The sequence below is a fragment of the Thalia democratica genome, unplaced genomic scaffold (genome assembly GCF_965202585.1).
Source record: "Thalia democratica unplaced genomic scaffold, ktThaDemo2.hap1.1 HAP1_SCAFFOLD_1153, whole genome shotgun sequence".
Taxonomy (NCBI): domain Eukaryota; kingdom Metazoa; phylum Chordata; class Thaliacea; order Salpida; family Salpidae; genus Thalia; species Thalia democratica.
In genome coordinates, this window is record NW_028140061.1 from 22,501 (window position 1) to 30,000 (window position 7,500).

General features: G+C 28.4%; 2 non-coding genes across 2 annotated transcripts in view; both read left to right on the forward strand.

Annotated features, from left to right (window-relative positions):
- The first annotated feature begins 2,447 nt into the window (after nt 1-2,447).
- Nucleotides 2,448-2,566, forward strand: LOC145847923 (5S ribosomal RNA). The gene has a single exon (XR_014371608.1). It is a non-coding gene; the product is annotated as a 5S ribosomal RNA (ribosomal RNA).
- Nucleotides 2,567-6,445: 3,879 nt separating this feature from the next.
- Nucleotides 6,446-7,500, forward strand: part of LOC145847918 (small subunit ribosomal RNA) — a 1,806-nt gene continuing 751 nt past the window's right edge. The window contains exon 1 of the ribosomal RNA XR_014371603.1: nt 6,446-7,500. This exon is cut by the window's right edge and continues 751 nt beyond it. This is a non-coding gene — a ribosomal RNA (small subunit ribosomal RNA).

Sequence of the window (7,500 nt, forward strand, 5' to 3'; positions counted from 1 at the left end):
AAGCGTGGCTACTTGAAAAATCAAACGAAAATAAATTTTGCACTTTTGTATTGTGAGTCATAATAAGTTATTTACTGTTACCAACAGATACTAGCAAAAGCTTTTTAAAGTTTTGTATTAACTTAATGTATTTGTAATTACTTTTACTTAATAGAAACTATTGAATTACGTTTACTTAGTTTACTTTTGTATGTGTATTAAATATATAGCAATTTTGTTTGAATAAGGACTATTAAACTATTAAAAGAAAACTATCAAAGTTTACTAACTCAAAAGCTAAATCTTAGTTTTATTGTTATAAACATTTATGTTGTAATTTACTAATAACTAAATGAGTTTATTTCAAACAAAAAGATTTAAATAATGTTATGTTATGTCAAGCCTACTATATGAGGTATATAGGTATATAAGGTATACAAGCTTATGTTTGAAAATTATAATAAGAAAAATAAAAATAAATACTTAGTTGGTAAAATTTGTATGTTTTAATATGCAAATTAGAGTTAGTATAGAAGTTTTTTTTTAAATATAATAAATATAAATATTTAGTTACTAATAATAAACTAAAATACCAATTTTGTAGTTATTACAAAAAAAAAAACTTATCTTACTTAAAGTTCACTGTAATTGAAATATTATACAAAAGCTTCATAATTATAAGCTTTGAATAACTTTACTTCATAAAAAGTTAGTGTTTTGTGTATTGACTTTATGATTATTTTATTTTAGTAACTGTTAGTTTTATACTTTAATAAAAGAAATATGGTTAACAAGTAAGTTAAAAATGAAAGAAGCATAAAAAAACACACTAATTAACTGCTTATTCAATAGTTTGATTATTTAATTATTTTTCTGTTATATAGTTTAATCGTATTGTATAAAAAATACAGAGAGTTCAAATACATAGTTTTTTTTTCTAAGAAAATTTAATTCTTTAATAATAAGTAGTAATTTAAATAAAAAATAATACAAATAAAGTTATACAATATATATACAATAGTTTGTCAAACTAGGCAAACACTACTAGGCAAAAAACAAACTAGGCAAAAAACCTACAAAGTAGGCCACCACTACAATCCAATGTTCCAACTGGAAATTCAATGAGATCGTTACTGTACTTGTGATGAACGTTGATAATCCCCAAGATTGTAAGTCGAAGGCCTTACCCAACCTAACCAGCGCACTGGTTTTCTTACAACTGAATTAATCAACATTTAATATTGAATATAATCATTATTGATAGATAGAGGAATGTTGACAATCAACAACAGATTGTAGGTCAAAGGCATTACTCGACCCAAGTACCCACAACCTAGATTGATCAACATTTATTAGATAGATTTGTTTATTGATAGATAGAGGAATATTGTCAATCCACAACAGATTGTAAGTCAAAGGCATTACTCGACCCAAGTACCCACAACCTAGATTGAACAACATTTGTTAGATAGATTAGTTAGATAGATAAATAGTACAGTATAATCTCAAAGAATTTGAAGCCCGAACATTGAACGATAGTGGTGTTTCGTGACGACTAGCGGGATTCGATCTCTCAACCTTCTGCTTATGAGTCAGCTGATAAGACCACTGACCCACCGCGCCACGACAAAGATAAAGAAATATTTTGCTATATAAATAGGTTGATTTTTCAGTGAACTTCAAGTGTCAATTTTTCAGTGTCAATTACAGTGAACTTCAAGTAAGATATACAACAGTATATATATTTCCGAGTCTGACTTTGAGTACTTTTTATATATTATTAACAAGATTTTTTAGGAGTAATATCTGTTTAGTTCTTTAATATATCTTTAAAATAATAATATTTTTTAAGGTGTTTAAAACTTTTAGAAGCTGTATGTAATGTCTTTTAGTTTAATAGTTCTTTAAATTAGTAAAAAAAAATAAACATGGTTGAGTTATCAAATTAAACAAAATAGAACGTCAAGTATTTAATTACTAAAATTAATTTAATTAAAAAAAATCTCAGGTAATCTAAAATGTCAGGAATTATTTAAAAATAAATATAAATTTAAAACTTATTATATTGAAAAGATTGATGAATAATACTCTTGAATGTATGCAATGTTTGTATTTGTAATGCAATAACATAAATGGATAGATCAATGACAAATTGTAAACATATTGTATTATTTTATTTTACGATTTTATTTTATTTATTTAATAATTCAATAAACTTTACTTCTACTTGTCCTGGTCTTAGGTAATTTATAGATAACAATAATTTAAACAAACACTTTTGTACAGTTACAATACAGTTTTAGTACAGTTTGGGAGTAACTGTTGATTAAAAAAACAAAAAAAAAGTTAATTCAGGTTAAAATTTTATAAGGAATAATTTTAAAATATCAAATCGATTGTAAATCAAGTGCAAATAGGTTTTTTAAACAAACCGAAGGGTTTATAAAGGCTTGTAAACGCTTTCAAACGCCTACGACCATACCACACTGAGCACACCCCATCTCGTCCGATCTGGGAAGTTAAGCAGTGTCGGGCGTGGTTAGTACTTAGATGGGTGACCGCTTGGGAATACCACGTGCCGTAGGCTTTTGCTTTTTGAATTCATCTTTTTTGAATATATTGTACTATTTTTCTTTCTGACCTATTTATACTTATTACTCGTTTATTTACATTTCTTTAACGCTTAAAAGAAAAGTAAATTCTAGTTATTAGCAAATAAAAACTCAAGCCTATCAGATAACGTTATTTGCTGTTTAAACCAATTAGAGCGCTAAAAAAGTGGTTTGACCAGTTTGAGATATCGAAAAAATAATGGCACCATCTTGTAGAGTACAATTTTCTGAGTTAAAATTAATACAATTAGTTTTTTTATACTAAAACTTTAAAGTCTTTTTGTCCACAAACAAATAAAAGCGTGGCTACTTGAAAAATCAAACGAAAATAAATTTTGCACTTTTGTATTGTGAGTCATAATAAGTTATTTACTGTTACCAACAGATACTAGCAAAAGCTTTTAAAAGTTTTGTATTAACTTAATGTATTTGTACTTAGTTTAAATTAATAGAGTTTATTTGGTTTACTTTATTATGTGTATTGAATGTGCTAGTATCTAAAAATAAATACAACTAAAACAAAACAAACAAGGAGAGTACTTGAATAGAACCAACACAATTTACAGACCAGTTGTGTACTAAATTTAAAGAAATTCTGAATAGTGAATATGCAATTATTATTATAAGTTCAAAGTTCAATTTAATTTAAATTAATGTATTTTGTAAATTGGTTTTATTTAATAGATAGTAGTGAATTACTTTATTTAATTTACTTTAGTATGTGTTGTATAACTTAATTTAAACCAGAAGCAAAACGGGATTATACTTTCAATAAACTACACAATTTACAGACCAGTTGTGTACTAAATAAAAAGCTATTGTGAATAGTGAATATGCAATTATTATTATAAGTTTATAAGTTCACAGTTTACAAAAGCTTTACAATTTAGTTATTATTTTGTTCATATTTGCATATCTAATTTATGAAAAGTTAGTGTTATGTGTTTTGGCTTTTTAATTTCTTTATTTGTACAACTGTTAGTTTTATATTCTAAAGAAACATTTTTAAATAAATATGTTTAACAAGTAACTTAAAAATGGAAGAAATATATTGTATATATTGAACTATTTATATTTATTCTAGCTATTTGCTTAGTGTATTTATTAATGTGATTATTTTATTTTGTTGTTTGTCTTATAGTTTAATCGTATTGTGTTGAAATATATTTAACAAATACAGAGGTTTAAAGTAAGTTTAAATGAAAATAAAATAAGACATATAGTTGAAATATAAGTTTAAAAAAATATTTTTTTTTATTTCTTTGTTTGTTTGATTGTTTGTTTATTATATAATCGCGACGTTTCATTTTATTACTTTTAAGCATACTAAATATAATAATAGGCATAGTTAGAGGAAAAATTCAATTAGTTTCTAACGTAATAAAAAAGTTTATTTCCACAAATAAATAAATACCTGAAAAATCAAATGAAAAATAAATTTCGCACTCTTGTATTGTGAGTCATAATAGGTTATTTACTGTTACCAACAGATACTAGCGAAGGCTTTTTAAAGTTCTATGTTAATTCAATGTATTTGTACTTAGTTTTATTAAAATGACAGTATTGATGGTTACGTTTATTAAGTATGTTTATTTAACGTTATGTAACTCAAGTAAAACCAGAAGCAAATAAGGAGACTACTTTCAATAAACTACACAATTTACATACCAATTGTATACTAAACTTAAAGCTATTCTATTCTATTTTATTCTTGATAGTTATTTTAAAGTTATTAAATTATACAAATGTATTTTATAAAGTAGTTTTATAAAGTTACTATAGTTTTTTTAACTTACTATAGTATGTGTTATATAACTTTAATTAAACTAGAAGCAAAAAGGGAGACTACTTTAAATAAACTACACAATTTATTGTTATATATAACTCTAATAAAACCAGAAGCAAAAAGGGAGACTACTTTAAATGAACTACACAATTTATTGTTATATATAACTCTAATAAAACCAGAAGCAAAAAGGGAGACTACTTTAAATGAACTACACAAATTAAAAATATATTATTATTTATAAATCAATCGTGTTGTGTTTCAAAATAAATTTTTCAAATAATGATTTACAAGTATTTATCAGTTATTTAGTTTTCTTTTTATAGTTTAGCCGTATTGTTTTATTTATTTGTTATTATCTTTATTTAATTGTTTGCTTATTATATTTATCGCCATGTGCTTAAAAAATAAAACAACTATAAAGATTTAAAAAGTAAGTTTAAATAAAAATAAAATGAAACATATAAAATAAATTTATGATTTTTTTATTATTATTATTATTTTTATTTAATTGTTTGCTTAACATATTTATCGCGATGTGCTTAAAAGAATAGAACAAATACAAAGGTTTAAATAAATAAAAATGTAAGTTTTAAATAAAATAAAATGAAACATACAAAATAAGCTTATGATTTTTTATTATCATTTTTATTATTTTTATTTCATTGTTTGTTTATTATATCTATCGCGATGTGCTTGAAAAATAAAACAACTATAAAGGTTTAAAAAGTAAGTTTAAATAAATATAAAATGAAACATATAAAATAAGCTTATGTTTGATTTTTTTATTTTATTTTTATTTAATTGTTTGCTTATTATATTTATCGCGATGTGCTTAAAAGAATAGAACAAATACAAAGGTTTAAATTGTAAGTTTTAAATAAAATAAAATGAAACATACAAAATAAGCTTATGATTTATTATTATTATTATTATTATTTTTATTTCATTGTTTGTTTATTATATCTATCGCGATGTGCTTAAAAAATAAAACAACTATAAAGGTTTAAAAGGAAGTTTAAATAAAGATAAAATGAAACATATAAAATAAGCTTTTGTTTGATTTTTTTATTTTATTTTTATTTATTTTTATTTAATTGTTTGTTTATTATATTTATCGCGATCTGCTTAAAAAAATAAAACGAGTATTAAGGTTTGAAAGGTAAGTTTAAATAAAAATAAAATGAAACATATAAAATAAGCTTATGTTTTTTTTTTTTTTTATTATTATTATTATTTTCATTCAATTTTTTGTTTATTATATTTATCGCAATGTGCTTAAAACGATAAAACAAGTATAAAGATTTAAAAAGTAAGTTTAAATAAAAAATAATACAAATAAAGTTTATTTATAATAAACAAACATATTTAAAACATTAAAAAAAGTAGTTTATATATATTATTTTTTATTTATTTCTTTTAAACATATTAAATAAAGTATAAAAAAAGTATTAAAACATTTAAACGTAGCATAAATAAGCTTAAAACATTAAAATAATTGAAAAGAAACAAACAAATTGAAAAAAATCGGCAAAAAAAGTTCAACAGCAACATTTGAGCATCATACACGTATGCATTACTTTACACTAGTGAGAGAGACGTGTTTGTGCGTTCGGTCGACTTGGCGAGAAAGCGGGCTTAAAGCATTACTGTTTAGCACCCGAGGCGCGGCTATTGCAGCGGCGGCGAACGTGCTATGTAAACGCATTGGAGCAGCGTATGAAAAACTACAAGCGTCCAGCGGCGGTAGGCTTATAGCTTTGCGAAGTCGTCGAGACGAGTAGCCGACGCAGGCAGGCACGGCTCGAGGCGGGTAACTGCAGCAGACAGATGGCGTGTTGCTGCTGACGAGTTAACCGGCAGAAGGCAAACGGTTGGTCGGGAGAAAGAACAGTCAGTTGTATAGCTGCATGCTGCAGTCGACGCGGGCTGGCGCTTTAAACAGCAAAAGGCCGGCGCCGACTTTCAGTAACGTTCGCAAGGCTTTTAAGCCGAGTGATAGAAAAGGTCTGTATTTATACAGTAAAAACGCTCAGTCGAGCAACGGGTTTAAACGCCCTCGGATAGTTATCTGGTTGATCCTGCCAGTAGTCATATGCTTGTCTCAAAGATTAAGCCATGCAAGTGTAAGTACGAGCTCACGTACAGTGAAACTGCGAATGGCTCATTAAATCAGTTATGGTTCATTTGATTGTACGCTTTTACATGGATAACTGTGGCAATTCTAGAGCTAATACATGCGTAAAGCGCCGAACTGACGTGAGGCGCGCATTTATCAGACCAAAACTAACCGGCTTTCGGGTCGTTACAATGGTGACTCTGGATAAGCTTGCGGATCGCACGGCCTAGTGCTGGCGACATCTCATTAAAGCAACTGCCCTATCAACTATCGTCGGTACGGTATCGGCCTACCGAGGTTGTAACGGGTGACGGAGAATCAGGGTTCGATTCCGGAGAGGGAGCCTGAGAAACGGCTACCACATCCAAGGAAGGCAGCAGGCGCGCAATTACCCATTCCCGGCTCGGGGAGGTAGTGACGAAAAATAACAATGCAGACCTCGTACGAGGTCCTGCAATTGGAATGAGTACACTTTAAACTTTTTAACGAGTATCCATTGGAGGGCAAGTCTGGTGCCAGCAGCCGCGGTAATTCCAGCTCCAAAAGTGTATATTTAAGTTGTTGCGGTTGAAAAGCTCGTAGTTGGATATAGGGACGGCGAGGTTGGTCGGTCGAAAGGCTAGCACTGGCCTCGTTGTTCTTGTTGGTCGGTGCCTTCGCGGTGCTCTTAACTGAGTGTTGCGGTGGTCCGGCAAGTTTACCTTGAAAAATTAGAGTGTTCAAAGCAGGCTTTACGCTTGTATAATGTTGCATGGAATAATGGAATAGGACCTCGGTTCTATTTTGTTGGTTTTCGGAGCACGAGGTAATGATTAATAGGAACGGACGGGGGCATCCGTACTGTGCCGTTAGAGGTGAAATTCTTGGATCGGCGCAAGACGAACGACTGCGAAAGCATTTGCCAAGAATGTTTTCTTTAATCAAGAGCGAAAGTCAGAGGTTCGAAGACGATCAGATACCGTCCTAGTTCTGACCTTAAACGATGCCGACTAGCGATCGGGCAG